This window comes from Ornithodoros turicata, chromosome 3 (genome assembly GCF_037126465.1).
Source record: "Ornithodoros turicata isolate Travis chromosome 3, ASM3712646v1, whole genome shotgun sequence".
NCBI lineage: Eukaryota > Metazoa > Arthropoda > Arachnida > Ixodida > Argasidae > Ornithodoros > Ornithodoros turicata.
In genome coordinates, this window is record NC_088203.1 from 42,897,777 (window position 1) to 42,914,799 (window position 17,023).

Below are 17,023 nucleotides of genomic sequence, written 5' to 3' on the forward strand. Positions count from 1 at the left end.
CTCTCATAGCCTTTCAGAAAATGCTGTAAAGGATAAAAATGAAGGCCCTGTATTTTTGTTAGATCAACAAGCAGATCATTGCAAACTTCGGACACAGAAACAATGGACAAAAAAGCCGGGGATGTTACCACGTAAATAGGGACATCTGGTCACTTGACCTATATAGGTGCACTTTATCAGAGTACGAGACTTTTGTGTAGTGAAGCATGAAATATGTGTGTTTCTACATTCCAAAAGTAATTCGCTCTCATTCAATTCAGGTAAGCTTGGGCCATGCATTGCAATGTTGGTTTCGTGAACAGGTGATATGAACAATGATATGAGGAACAGATTTTGGGAAATATTGGTTGTTTGATGTGTTACCTGCCAGTGCGCTTCAATAATGATTTTATACTTTTTTGTTCGATGCTCAAAATCACCATGGACCTGCCTTTCCAACATACTGTTCAAAACTGTGTTGTGTACTATGAAGCTGCAATAGTTTCAGCACAAAAATATGCATGCATTTCAATTTAAGTTTGACATCCAGGTAGGACGTTGTCAGGAAGTCCCAGTGACATACTGCTCGGACATCCCAGATAAAATTAGGACATTTTTAAAGATATCTTAAAGACATTTTTAGGACATCCATTAGGAACCAGGACCACAGGATCATGCGAGGTTGTCCTTAGGACGTCGGTGGTTTTCTGGGACACTTGGCTGTGTGAAGCAGATTCCGCCGACAAGCTGCATCAAATTGAAGAGGCCACAAGGGAACATTAAGCAAGGTGCCAGGAATGGCATGACTACCGCAAGGGTCTCGTGACTGCTAGTGTTGCTAACTCATGCAATCATAGGGCAACTCACATACTTGAAACAGGTGCACAAGAAAAGATTGAGTCTTTCATGGGTCTCATTTTACACACAAACAAGGTCTGTACACAGAATATGAGGATTGGTACAATAAATGAGCCAGAAGCTAAAAAGGCTTATTTAGGACAGCTGGAAGCCAATTGCTACAGTGCAGTGATAAGGAACACTGGCCTGGTGCTTCAGGACCAGAACCCATTGTTTGCCTGTTCACCTGACGGAATTGTGACGTTATCATGTTCATGTTGCAGTGGGACAGAGGTGATGGGATCCGGACAAAATGTCCCCGGACAAAACGTCCCCGGACGAAATGTCCCCGGACAAAACGTCCCCGAAAATGTCCCCAGATGCCGTCCGGTTGCACAGCCGTTGGTACCTCAAACGTGACAAATGTTTTTCATGCTATCATGTGCAGGGTTGATTGATTTAAATCAGCCAGATTTAAATCACCGATTTTAATCGCGATTTAAAGTAGCACAGAAGTCATTTTTAACACCCAGTTTTCTTCCTATAAAATTGTTAAGTTTGCCAGTAAGATGCACCATGCGAAGTAATTTACACCACAGAGTCATATTTTCGCAGAAATTGGCGAATTTCGCAGAATACGCCGCAAAAAACGACCGTGCGCAACGGTGGTGAAGAGCAGTACCAGCCTGTGATCTGCCTGGAACCTCGCGCTGACGCTATAAGGAGAACGCTCGCTGATTGGCCTAGAGAAATGTTGTCTGCTACTCCGCTGTCGTCTAGTACTCTGCTGTTCGGGGTTCTGATAAAGCCTTTCTGCTTGCTCGGTAATGCTTCGGCCGCTCCTTCTATCTCCAATTCTCCGGGAGAACTGGCAAAACAGGTTTACGGCGGCAAACGGACAATGCGCTGACCCCGACTGACCGGCAAACCAGAACGCGTCTCCTTATGCCGTCATCGGTGACGTGCCATCATACCTCCTCATCCTCGTTATAGCTGGAGTGGCGAGTTAAGGGTGAAGGCGCGGAGCTACGTTTATGTGAGTTTTTTTCTGGGAAACAAATTGCACACATCAAAACCTTTCGCGCTATTCGGTATAATGACACACACACTTTCATCAGATGTCTTAATCTGAAATTTTTTTGGATGGCCTTCTGTACTCCTTTAAGTCATGAATATTAATCAAGATTTAAATCACCTCCCTTATGTTATGTTTGAATTCGAATACAGTCAACCCTCGATTTATGAACCTACGATTTATGAATTCCCTCGTTTTATGAACAGGAGCACGAGGAACCAAACTTTTTACATGCATTTTCCCCTCGTTTTATGAACCTCGATATCCGAATAATGAATGGAATTTCTGGGAACCAAGTAGGAGTTCCCCAGCGTTTTTGCCCTCAATTTATGAACGGATGGTTCCGAGGTCAACAGAAATGTTCAAAGGGATTATTCCGTGGTCTTATGAATATTGCCGGAACGGACGAATCTTTTTCCAGGTATTGCACCCTCGGTTTTTAACCCCTCGAAATCCGAACAACAAACGGGTTTTCCGGGGACGCATTAGGGTCGACCAAGTGTATATCAGAAGGCCTGGTCGAAAGCAAAATTACACAATACATTGCATTATAAACACAATCCCAACTCGCAAATACTGTTTCGTCACCCGATAGTACTGACTTAACAGAATTTTCAATTTATAAATCCCTCGATTTATGAACGATTTTTCCGGGAACCGAGGGTGTTCATAAATCGAGGGTTGACTGAGGATGAGACTGAGCCTGGAAATGAACCACAGCCTGAAACATATTATACTTCAGTGACTTTTAGCGCAAACAGTGTCACGTGACCCCTTCAGTGGCTCTCCGGCACACTGGCAAACAATTTGGTTACACATGGCGGGTGGTCATTCCACGAGCGTAGAACTTTTCCAGTTATTTCTTTTTCCTATTACTATTCGGTGTAATTCATAATATATAGTTTTCAAATAGATCTCCATTTGCATTAGCTAGTAACTGTGAGCCGCACTGTTAGAAGTCTAGACACCCTTCTTTATATGTGCTCAAAAAGTGATTTCGCTGCTACGAGGTGGCACACGGAAGCCATGAGGTGAAGATCTGTCTTAGAAGACAAAAATCAACTCGGTGATTTAATCAATATTCATCATATTTAAATGAAAAAAATCTGAATAATTTGATTTTTTAATCCGCCGAACAAGAACACAGTTGAGGACTGGCAGACGGCTGAGTGACGGCAGCTGGGGACATTTTGTCCGGGGCCTTTTCGGGGGACATTTTGTCCGGGGACGTTTCGTCCGGGGACATTTTGTCCGGGGACATTTCGTCCGGGGACATTTTTTCCGGGGACATTTTGTCCTACACCCAGAGGTGATCCTAGAAGTGAAATGTCCAATTTACAGCCACGACATTCGTTTTCGGCCGGAAAGCGATGAAACGAAAGTTTTGGATCTTTCCACCGAGCTGAAGTGCATTGTGGAACACAACAGAAGTCTTTCGAGCTCTTTGCAGCAGCGGGCGTCATATTCCGACAGTAAACGTTACGTTAGTAACGCAAGAACTACGAATTCAGATTGCCGCCAATGCAGCATCCGCACGCCGAACCTGGACTCAAGCGTTACCACTTCCACCGCTAGGTGGCTACGGCTTCGCTGGAGTCGCGATCCTGAGTGTCCCCGTTTCGAGAGCAAAGGGGATTACTACTCAACCCAAGGTGCGTCTGCAAGTTACAATTACCATGGCAACGAGGACGCACCCGCAGGCCGACGTCATACGTGACGTTTGCATGAGAGAGCGCAGCTTTCGTCGTCTGCTCTTACGGCACGTTTCGACAAATTCCTGGAAAACGACTTGGTTATTTCGAATGAAACTTTGACGGTTGTATGTGTACAGTACTCGTGAAACTAGTTTTGGCTAAGTTTCGGAATCGCCCCGGCTGCACGAGACCGTCCCTTTAATCAGTTAGATGTTTTGAAAAAAGGAAGAGAGGTATGTGGCTTTGAAGCCTTACTGTGTGATAAATGTACAGGAATGTACACTCACAGCAATAATATCAGGTCGACACCAGCTAGCTTGCCTACTCCTTTTATGTTCACTGAAGTATACAGCCTTGGTAATATGAAGGTATAACCATGAAAAGGGAATCAGCCATGCAGATGCATATAATATGTGTATACTGAGAACATACCACTCTTAAGAAAGAAACCCTTGGTATGAAGGCGACGGGTGCTCTCTTCGAATCGTCCGCACAGCGCAGCCTGGAATTTGTCGCCCATTTCTAGGGCCGAGCTAGCCCCAGACCCAACTGGCAAATATAAAATAGGCAGACACATATGTGAAGATAAGGCCAGTCAATTTCAGAGATACTGCAGCAAAAAAGGATTACCAACTCACATACATAAAAGGTATCATGTGCAGTGACCAAAAGACATTGCAAATATCCTAGTGTATTCCAACATATCTATAGAAGATTGCATTAGAAGGTTGCACTAAAAGGTGAAACTCCCACTTATCATTTAAAATACAGCTGTTGTTGTTGTAAGGGACTATTACCGTACCCGCCGCGCCCACAGGAAACGATACCTGTTGTCTGTCGGATCCAACAGCCGCAGCCGATAGTCGTAGCGGCAGTACTGGCGTGTATTCACCGCCAGCAATTCCCTCCGCAGACAGAAGTCGGGGAACAGACGGTGCTCGGTGACGCAGTCACACAGAGTTGCAACCTGGCTCACTGATGTGCAGCACAAGTATTCGTCGGGTTGTTCCGGAGTGCAGAGGCCGCACAGGCACCTGTCGTTTTTTTCAAGTACCAGTCCAACAATCGGTTGAAAGCGTAATTGCAGTGGGTGAGATGCGTACAATGTGATAAAGTCTTCATTTTGCGTGTCTTCGCGAACAACTGCATCTCTGTTGATCGTGGATGAAGCGGAAGTGGGTCCGTTGAATACGGATCATCGTCTGACACCAGGTCCCAGCTGTCCTCACTGAATTCATCCAGCAGCGACGAGGAAAACTTTCGCTTTCGACGTCCGACATGATCATAGCTAGGCTGTACGCGGTTTCCCAGGCAGACGACCTCCCGACAGTCGCTCCTGATTGGTGCGGCTGCGTGACGTTTGCGGAGAGAGAATACCAGAAAACCCTCAACGTCCGTCGTCTGCTAAGGCTACCCAATAAACCATGGTTCCGGGACATTTGATCGAACGCGTTTGGTCGAAAGCCGTTTGATCGAACGCAGGACATTTGGTCGAAAGCCATTTGATCGAACGCCGTTTGATCGAAACGGCAGCGGTCGTTTGATCGATTTTTTTAATTGGTTCACTTGGCGTGTCGAAAATGACAAAAAAAGACAAGGAAAAAAAAGCTGCAGTTCTAAATGCAGTTATCCTAAGGAACATTTAACTTTGTGTAATCTGCTTCCCCGTAAACACATTCCTCATGCTAACCCACTTTTTAGTGTCCAAAAAGCAGTACAAGGGTCAGGGTTGTTCACCGTTAACCCGTTGGACAACCGAATAGGTTTTTCCGCTCTGACACATGGTGACTAAACATGCTGTACTTGTTAATCCCCAACCCTTTGTGAAATAATAATATTAGACGTCAAGTATTAAACATTTTGGCAAATGAATAAAAAAATAAGTAAATGAAATTTTTGATGTTTATTCCCGTCGAATGTGAACAAATTTTAACAGTGGATTATTGTTCGTAATCAACTGACCACTGTATAGGAGAAAGAGCAGTTTCAGTTTATTTACTTTTCGCCTATGTGCAAGTGAACCTAAATTTAGCTCGTGCAACAGACATGTAACCGAAGAAGTCCTTCGAAATTTAGACAAGATTATAAGGCAGCAGATCTTTGTACTTTCTCTATTTCTTCGGATATCGTGCATGTGTAGTGATTCGAGGCTGCAGATGCATACTCTAAGGTCGAACTAAGGTTTTACATGCTGTTAATTTAATATCTCTCGTTGTACCATGGCGAAATTTCGTTCTTAGCACCCACAGGCTTTGAGTGGCTTTGCACATATGACTATCCCGTTTCAGACCGTTCCCTTTAAATATGTCGCCAGCAATAAGAAGGGTGCCCAGAACAAGGATAGACTATCGGCTGCTCTCAACCTGGGACAGCTTTTTCAATATGTGTCCTACTGATTGGTAAATGACAAACGCCTGCAACTAACCAGTGGTCTCCCCTCTTCGGCTGCAAAAAGCAAAAAAAAAAAGAAAAAGAAAGAAGAAATAAAAAGCAGAGGACACTGATTGCCTGCTTCGTATGCTAGAGTCAAAAGTTACAGAAAAAGTGGAGAAGTTACAGAAACAACACAGTGCATGCAGCTTTGAATTCCCTTCGAACAAACGTCTTTCGAACAAACGGCGTCGATCAACCGGCTTTCGATCAAACGGCTTTCGACCAAGCGGCGTTCGATCAAACGCCTTCGATCAAACGGCGTTCGACCAAACGGCGTTCGACCAAATGGGCGGACACCATAAACCATAAAAAGCCCATGGACGTCCTCATCTGGTCCAGACGCCTTCGTCCAATTTAAACATCATTAGGACATCCATTGGTAGTGTCACAAAGGCTGTCAATTGCATGGCATCCTGAGGATTGTATTTTGACATTCTGCTCTGGACGTAATGTGGTTCTAAGGTGGGGGTGAGTGTCACTTCAGTGGAATTAGATATGCATGATACCAGGCACGTGCCCGATACAAGATTTTTCTGTTTAAATGGATAAAAATTATTGTGTACAGTTTGCTATTTTTGCTTCTTGGGCCGCGATGGCTGCATTGGCTGCATGCCAACAGGAACTCCCGTGTCCTTGCCTGTTCACCATGCCACCCGCCAGCGCTGTCTTTCGCGCATGCGCAGTTTTGTTGGGTGCGCTTTGGCTGTAACGGACGTTTCTCATCGCCGCGAGTGGTACGCATGATCTCGAGCGTGTTATTGTTCCGCTAAGTCTGCAGCTATTTGAGGGTTTGTACTGTCGTTCCCAGTTTATGCTGTCGTTCTAGCAACCCGTCTGAGAAAGGGCCCATAAGGGGAAATGTTTCTGCCAACCCCCCAGACCAGTCAGGCTCGTTTGAAATGTCAAGTGAGGACGCGGCCCTGTATCCAGTGTTGTACGTAGCGCCGTTACTAGTAGCGGCACTACCGTATCCGTTACTTTTTTCGGTAGCAGAGTAGAGATCGCGCTACTTTTTTAAACTGGTAACGAAAGAAGTACTTCCGTTACAAATTTGCGGTAGCGCAATCTTTGAGCGCTACTTTCCGAGCTGGGGTTCGCGACAACTCGACTTCGACCTATCATCAATCCTCCACTGCCTGTCTTCGAACAAGCTGCCCGATATCGCAACTCATTCTGCGAAGTTCGGGCAAATAGCCGAAAGGAGGGCACAGAGGCCGTTATCTTACAAAGAGGCTGTGTCCTCCACGTGTTCCCTATTTGGGATTAACCTTCTTGAAGATTTGGTGTATTGTCGGAGTTGTCTGCAAACTGACGTCACTCCTACTGCATTCTGGTGCCGTCTTCGCTAGCTATGAGTCATGACATTCCACATGACATTGCACCACGTACGCTTAGGTGCTTGACCGTTGCCATTTCTTGTCCGCTGCAATGGAGGGACCATGGCCTGCTACAGCAAGCATCTTTGACTATAAGGAGGAGAAAGAAAACAGTATCGTGGTGTTCAGATGTCAACTATGCGCCTAGGTGGGAAAGCTTTATCTGTGCGTCAAGGAAGTCAACGTCCAATTTGAAAAAGCACACCATGGTGTGTTTACTAACTTCTCGTTCCGGGCAATCTGAGTTCTTTTTGTGACAAAGCTGTTGAGCCTTTTATCGGTAGACTTGCTTTGTGCTTTATTTGCTTTAGAGGAAGAGAAAAAGATATGCAGGATATCGAGTAGGCTTTAGTAAATCTGTAAAAAACGGTTTTCCAAATTTTAGCCTTCAGGCGACCTACGTGTAACCTCCACTGGACGCCGATTTATTATTTTGGGATATTATTCTATTTTATTATTATTTTGAGCTATTGTTTTATTTTATTATTTATTATTTGAAGACGTTTGAAGTACGTCATCAACGATACTGTTTGTTTCTTTCCTAAAATGTAGCTCATGAAGTATCGCGTTACTTTTTACGGGTAATGGTAGCGGTATTCCGCTTCTTTTAGGTACGTGTAACGATATCGGGATTTTGTTACTTTTTGCTCAGGTAGCGCGTATCGGTATTGCGCTACCTTTTTCGGGTAGCAGGTACAACACTGCCTGTATCTGAAGCCAAAATCGCTCTTCGCCATCAGGATTTTTGCCGTGTCAGGTGTGTAATCAAAATAACTGTGAAATAATATGTTCGGCTGTGCCATGCATTGTCATTGTGTCATTGTGGGTTTCACTCCATTTGCAGGCAATCAGAACTACGATAGGGAGATGGAACGCAAGATGAAACCGTGAGCGACTTAATTTGTGCAGACGGTGTGTATATGTCTTGACACCTACTGCACACTGGCTATGCTGTCATCGTGTTTTCTGAAAAGATATTTCTTGCAGATTAGGCGTATATGGCGCAACGTGCAAAAGGAAGAAAGACGCAAGCATTGCGTTCAATGTGGCGGAGACCCATGCACGTCATTACAAGATTTGCAAATACTTTGAGAAGGGCAAGTTGGACCGGATGTGAGAATCCATGTGCTTTTTTTTTCATTGTTGTTCATCGTCCGATCATTGCGAATTTTGTTCCCGCGTGAGACGAGCGCTCAGGTGTGTTGATGATGAATGGGGAATGAATGAATTTCAGAGGTACGTACCCAGTAAACCACTAATATCCCTAGGATATCCCTACAAGGTCTTGAACGTCCTGAATATTTTGGAAATCCAAGCGATATCTGTGACATATCCCAGAACAACATTCGCGTTTCAGTTTTACCCAGTAAATAACTTATGTCCCAGGGACGTCTGTAGGACATCGCACTTTGGATGTCTGAAAAGAAGCAGCCTGCATCCCCAAGGTATCCATGCAAGATCTAGTATATACCAATTTGGGGCACTGAACTCATTTGAACCGTTGAACGTCAGTGGGATGTCGCCAGGACGTCGTCTGGAGATATACGGATAAATATGTGATGTTTCACATGTTATTTGGACAGCAACTTTTTTCTTGCGCTGAGAGCAAGCAACAACTTCTGTGAACCTTAACTAGACATGGGGGAACAAGTAAAATCGTTATCTATCTCTATCGTTCGCGGACAGCTGGCCATGCAACGTATCTATCTGTGCATGACACTAGTCGAGCAACACAATTCGACCACTTTTACAGCTCCACTCGGCAGGTAATCACATTATAGACAATAGCCTGAGTGAAAAACACAATACTCGATAGGAAGGAATGTCAGAAACGTCATTGATTATACCTTGAATCTGCACATACACAAATTAAATGCAAAGACGCACCCCCTCACCATTACATATGTCTTACGCCGCAATACCCTTGTAATGAAGGTGTCACAACAACTTTTATTTCAGTATATGCTCCAGCCATTTCGGCAACACACTATTGTGGTTGCTGTGGTATCCCTCCGCGTACGCGGTGGGGTGGAAGAGAGTGCACAATGAGGGACCGCTCTTATTTTTAGGGTGAGAGCACGTTTAAACACACTTACGTTCTTTAATTACCATATGTGTATGTTTTGTAGATGTGTAGGCTACTTTCCGTTAATATCACCATGGTGTCGTCATTTCTGATGCGTCAAGTGAAATAAGTGCACATTATATTAAATTTTAACAGTCGGAGCAATGGTTCATAAACGTCCCACATTTGTCCCAATATCCCGAGGTGACATTGCATGGAGATACCTGCCAAGTCCTAACCTGGTGTCCATATCCTGGTCTCCTGTATGTCGCATGGATATCTATGGGATATTCAGGCTGCTCCCAGGGATATCCCAAAATGGAATATCAGACATCGTCTGGACATATGTTGTTTGTTGGGACATTGGCATGGAAGATTGCTTTCAACATAAATAAACTAGAGGTCCACCGGAGGAAGACTGGAGGTCCAACTCCGACCCAAAAATCGAGAATGGATATTTTTGGGACTTCCTCAGGATCGCAAAATGAGGAAGAAGCCCTGATCCCCAAGATATCCCACATATGTAAACGGGACGTTTCCAGATATCCCTGAGACACTGGAACGTCAGATACAGTATATCCGCAGGATATCCTTTGGAGATATCTGGTTTACTGGGTACTCGTGAGTGGTGAATAAAGTGATTTCTTGCTGCTATCTACTGTTTCGCGTGGGTTTTTGCGGGTTGTCATCTCCCCCAGACATGAGCGGCGTACTTCGCAGAACATTTCAGAAAGCATGTAGACGTCGACGGGGAGGGGCGGTGAATATAGCTTGCCGTTGCTGGCCACACAGCAGCATTTTCCAGATTGCCATAACCAGCATCAATGCAACTATTGTGCCACATCAGCATCAAGGCAGCCCTCATGTTAGCATCAGAGCGGCTCTAGTCTTAGCATAAGCCTGAACAGCTCTGTTAACATTAGTATCAGAGCAGCTCCACGTGTTAACGTGAGCATCAAGACAGTGTCCCCAATCACATCAAACCTGATATCACTGGTCAATAGGGAACACACCCATAAACGTGTGTTACCACGGCAGTGCCTCTGCTACTCTGGTTACATGCTATGTAGTACAATGTGGCTTAACCTTGTTCTCTACACAACCTGTATATTTTTGTCTCAATTCTGCTAAAAATGCTTATAAACTCAGCATATGTATAAGCTCCTAGCTGCTGTTGTACTATTGTAGTTTCCTACCTTACTTTTAATTCATTCTAGTCCAGAGTATTTTTATGTAAAGCTGTCTTACTGTACACAGTCAGCACACCAATAAATGTTGAGGCTGAACCACATATTTGCATCATGATATTGCTAAAAGTATATACACCTAGCATAACATAAAAAAACGTCCCAACAAGGTACCAGATCATGTCCTTGAAAGTCATCCCAGTGATATGGTATGGATGCTTGTTTTAACATCCGTGGGATGTCCACTCAGACATCATCGGGAGGATTGTGGACGTCCACAGGTAGTCCACATATCCTGGTAAGGATGTCTTGCAGTCGTCCCCGGGACATTTATGGTTTACTGGGTATGTTTTCCATCAAACTGCACAGAAACTACTCCACTTCTTCGTGTCGGACTTTTTATATATTTGTTGGCGATGAACGACGAGTAAAACGGCGCTATAGTTTTGGAATCCGGGACGGATGCGATAGCCCCTAAGCTACCGTCTATAATGTGATTACTTGGTAGATAAAGCAGTAAACCTACAATTTTTCTCCGTTTGCTTACGTCACGCCACTAAAGGTTACGTGTCCTAAATATCTCCGAAAAATAACGCGCGCTTGCGCTTTTCTTTTTACATCTCTCAGATGTCCCAAGGATGTAGAAAGTAAGCACTTTTGGAAGTCCCATTGTGGACGTACAGGTGACGTCAAATAGACGTGGCGGACACCCTAGTAGCACATATTGTGGCCTCGACGTTGTAGCAATGTTGCGAATGTTGTCCAATGTGGGGCAACGTTTATCAACATTTCGCAACGTTCCTGCAACATTATCAAAAGTGGACCAACGTTACTTGACATTCAGCAATGTTCAAGCAACATGGAAGGTCAACATTTGAGTAACGTTGCGGCCGAACGTTCCTGCAGCATTGTCAGAAGTGGACCAATGTTACTTGACATTCACCAATGTTCATGCAACATTGCAGAGCAACGTTGGAGGAATATTGCGGCTCTACGTTTCCTGAACGTTGTTTATTGACTTTCCAGCAACATAACACTGCGTCACACTCTTACCCACAGAGGAAACCTACCGGTTTTACAGCTCCAAACAGTAGGTAATTACATTAGAGACGAAAGCTTGAATTAAAAACGCAGTACATGACAGGGAGGGATGTCAAAAATGTTGTTGAGTGCATTTGCCTCTTGCAGATGCAACGGCTAACTACAAGGACGCATCCTGGTCACCGTTGCAAACGTTGTACGCACTGCTACACTTAATGAGCATGCCCCCAACACTTCGCATTTTAGTATATGCCTCATCCTGTTCGAAAATAGAGCCTACTGCTTGATGACAGTATCTCTATATCCAAACGGGATACCTACAGGGATACCCAAGCGGTCTCCCCTAGCCCCACTCCAGTATAAGTGAAGCGGAGATTTGCAGAGCTCAAGTCGGCTAACAGTGGCGTGCAAGTGCTTGCAGTCAGTATGCATCTCTGATCCGACGCCAAAAAGAAAAGTAAGAAGAAGTAGAAATAATAGCGCACAAATACCTCCGCCAACCTCTTGCCAATATTACCTAAATGATGTCATAACGTTGCCCTTATGTGGAATGTTGCAGTTATCATGTTGCCGCAGTGTTGTATAACATTTTCTAGCAACGTTGCTAGAACGTGGCCTGAAGAGGACATTAGCGACGTCTATGCAAAGTTTGAAGAAAACATTGGGGCAACGTTTCGGCAACATAATGTGCTACCAGGGATGCGACGTGTGCTACCTTTGTGGGACGTACCTGGTGTATTTCTGGTTTACTGGGTCCTGATTTCAACAAATCGTGAGAGCGAATGATACACACTCGGTCGGCTGGGATACGTTTTATCAACTATCGGCAACTACGCCCTGCATTTTTGGCCGCGCATACGCCTGTGGGACTATTTTGTCCGCCCACACAACAAGGACCATTTTTTCCTCAACTGTTTTTTCCAGGACTTTTTTCCTACACCCCACCAAGGGTGGCAACAACAGTAACAACCTAATTTCAAGTATGATGACGATGATGGTAGTTTCGGATGCGGTCCCACCAGAAGGGGGAACTGAAACAACGCCATCGTGGGGCCCGCTAAAATGTCGTTCGAAAAGCGCGGCTGTGGTGGATACACTCGTCGCGCTGAACCTCGCTGAACGCAGAGTGGTAGAACGCCGCCGCATCGAGACACGCCGTTGCCTAAAATGGTCCCAGTTTTACATTAGAACGGCTTGCGTTTTCCCCGTGTAGTTTTCGAAAGAAAAACCTAACACCGAGCGTCAGCACTTGGCCAAGCCGGCCGCGTATATCCGTAACCTAGCCAGCAGCACGCATGACGCGCCTATACGTGCCCTGATTGGCTGCTGCGCCGCGGGCGACCCATCAAAACCTGGAGCGCACGCTTCGCCCATGCTCGTCAGGTGTTGACGCCGTTGTCTTGACAACGAAGCGCGCAGATTGAGCTGGTTTGAGCAAGACGTTTGTAATGCGACGAGCGTTCGCGCATTGGAAAAGCGCAAGTAAAGGCAGGCGAGCTGGTGGACGAAATCCATCGAGCAATAACGATAATAACAATAATAACATATGTAATGATAATTAGGAGTGGATTTCCGCGTAAGGCGATCCATCGAAGAAAAAGTTTGGATAAACACAACGTCGGACTTTTAATTTACAATGGATTTCGTCTCGCCAAGCGGGTTGTGGCAAAAATCAGTCTATTGCGTCAAAAACGTTATGTGTTGTACCCCGTTAAAGCATGGTTTCGTACATATTAGTCAAGCATCGCAGTTTTTGAATGGGGCAGCATATAGGAATTGCTATGCCGCCCTACTCACGAAACCATATGTGTGATTCCATCTGGAGTGAAACTGTTGTTTTGAACAGGCTATGTTCTCTAAAAGCAAACTCTTGCTACGAGAAGCCTTGGCAATTCAAGCTTTGGGAAACGGCACATGTGTTCGCGAGACGTCGGTTGTAAACCACCCACCCGGTTTTATGATATGCGCTGTGACATATCCCTTATTCTCAGTGGTCCTTGCCCCTTTTACCCACACTGTACTGTAAAAATGCTGTGCTGTCTTGAGTAAATTGCTTTGCTGGTTTGAGCTCTGGTGTGTTTGTTTATTCGATCCGCGTCGCCCAAGATCAGGCTATTTCTTCGATACGTTCACATCGCGCTCGTTTGAGGTCTATATGTACGTTCTGCTTCCCTCTGCACATTACGCCTTGCTGTGATGATGGAAGAATATATTATTGTCAAAGATGAAGAGGCGTCAACATATCTGCTGAACGAAGAGGAAATGGATGAAGCAGTACTGTTCATCAACGAACACGTCGTGGATTGTTGATGCTGTGCGTAGCAACTGCGAAAGGTAAATGCTACTTGCCATATATATAATCCAAGTTGATGAGATGTTCTAGAACAGCATAAGATACGGACAGGCGCGCATCTTATTAGAGCGCGCGGTTCCGGCCGCATCCCATCGCTGAATGGGAGAATAAACGAATTGAACTTAATTGAACGTTGTGGGTCAGGTGCAACCCAGAAAGTAGCACTTCATTACCGCAACAGAAGACTAGTTGGTTCGAAATGAAAAACGAATAACCTCGGCTGAACTGCATGCCAAAAAGTTTATTTAAAGCGAGCGATAAAAAGAGAAACGAGCGCTACTTTTCAGCTACTTGACTAAGAAACAGGTGCTAGTAGTGAAGCAGTACCACTCAAGTAGAAGAAAATCACCACTTGCTTTTCTTTTATCGCTCGCTTTCAATAGAATTTCTGGAGACGTTAGAGCAAACACCATGTATATACATAGCCACGCAGCAATCTGTGCGCGCGACAGTTACTTCGCGGCCGCTAACATAAAAAAAAAAAAAAAATGATATGCACGCGACTTCTGCGGCCCTGTGCGCGTCAAAAGTCCAGCAATTTTCAAGGTGTTGAAAGCTAATGCCACTGAGGCCAATGGCGAAGCCAGGGGGAGGGGGGTGCAACCACCTGAGATAGTACCTTTGGTAGCGCATTTGGGAGAGGGAAACAAAGAGAAATCCTCCTCCCCCATCAAGTCCCTATAGAGAACCCTTTCCTAAATATTTTTCTGGCTACGCCACTGAGGCTACATAATGTAAACCACAAATTGCTCGAGATTTAATTATGCAAAGCTCTTGGAAACTGCAGCTCAGGACGTCCAATTTACTGTGTTGTAATCAGAAGCTCCAGTTGTTTGCTCTCCTTTTTGCTATGTTACCCTGGAAAATGTTTCAATACTCAACTTCTGCCACGGACATCACAGAACGACACCCTACTGATTGTACAAAATGCGATAAAAGAAGTTTTCCTGAATTGTCGCTGTGCCCTACTCGTGCAATGCCAAAGCGACTAATTAATCACAATGAGAAAAATATTTCTGTGATTAAATATATCACACCTCTGAGCATATACCTGCATAGCATGATAACTTACTCAGTGAGGCTAACTGAAAGTATTGATTTGTCATGTGAGACTAGGCTTACTAGAATTCAGACTGCAATAACAACAGAAATGCTATAGACTAGAATATCGACGAAAAAAAAAAAAAAAAAAACGCCCTGTTTGCAATGCTAAACGTAATCTCACTTCCCAATTTTCGTGCGTTCTACAGGCCGCCTGGCTGATTATTATGCCCGCGCACATATGATTTCGCGACGACCGCCATACCTAAGTTTTGTATCTGTAGCATAGTTTCAATCGTCATAGTTTTGTTTCGAAGTATATTTTGCAACGTTACACGTACTTGAATTGGTGAGCTGACAGGGACCGCAGGGGAGGTCGGGAGCTCTGGGATCGTAATATCGGAGTCATCGCTATACCGAAGATCGCAATAAACGGGTCTGACTGTATGACAGTTTATAGAGCAATCTCGTCACTTTTGCGTTCCCGTAACTTCTCGAATAACTCGTTCCTCTTCTTAGGTAACTTTCTAAGGAAGTTCCAAGTTCTTTTTATTAGATTCCACCGCAAAAATAGTGCGAGCTGCGTCCTTCATCTCTAATGAGATGATATGAGAAGTGCGCAAATCAGTGCATGGTGCCTCCTCGTCAGATCCCACTCCCTTGTTGGTTGGTGAACACTACAAATGCAGTCTTGGCTAAGTAGTTTGAGAGCGGTCATCATAGTGGTGAGCAGTATGCAACTTCTAATGGCACAGGACACTGTTTTTTTAGTTCCATGTTCACGCCACAAGCAACTGTGGCTATGAGCGCCGTATAGATGTGGACAGATGGAGAGAAGGCAGCAGGGTTAGTACGCTTCCTGGGCCGACATCAGGGGGAACTGTGCCGATATTAGTCTGAAAAGTCTTCGGAAAACAAAGGGAAAACCTCAGACAGCACAGCCGGTGGTAGGTTTTGAACCCACCACTTCTGAGTCTTCAGCTCCGATCTTGGCTACCACCAATGAGCTGGACGCCTTAAGCTGCTCGGCCATATGCCCTCCGGTCACAGGACATTGTCAAGCGAGACAAAATGTTCTAGGAAACAGAGGATGGCAATTCACTGAACCTAAAATGCTGATGCTCTGCCATCATACAGATCCGAAGATTGGTGTAATTTAGGCACAAGAAAACAATTAGAAAAAATCTTGCACTACCCACTGTGACATCAAGATATGGACGAATTATAGAACGGTGAAGAACTAAAGAGTGTATATTACACAGCGAAGAACTTGAAAGTAACGTGTTATTTTTCAAAGGTAACTTTGAAACCAGTTCCTTTCCATACCTTGTAATTTTGTTTGTTACTTATTACTATTTTTGGCACCGTAATTTAACTTTTAAAGAGTTCCCTTTGTCGAGATACTTCCTCATGTCTGCTTTGATCAGCTGCATTCCAAACCATGCTTTGACATTTTGTCTTGTGGTTGAATAAAATTAATGAACCCATGTTTCACAACCGCCAAGTCTCTGTCCCACTGACACATTTCCCCTCCGTTATCCACCAATGAATTACGTCCTTTTGCGCTTCACTGTGACCAGCGCCACAAAACATATGCCAACCGAAACCAATTAATTACAGCCAGGGTGTCGAACCGCAAGAAAATACGGGTTCGGTTCGGGTTCGTGTTGCTTAGATTTCGTTCCGGTTCAGTTCCTGTTCGGCCACGCCAAAAATCGGCCCCGAACCGGTTCAACGCTACCATTTTATATCTCCCATAAAACTGCTTTTATCAGGAAATGCGTGGCTAATAGCTTACCGCTGTTGTCTGCATTGACGTTTTCAGTGGTTAGGTACTTCCTTTAGCGAGAGAAAGGAGAAATGGATGAACACTTGCAAATAGCGTCCAGGCTGATGAAGCAGTGTAGTCCTGCTACTTTCTCTTCCCAAAATCTCTTTTTTC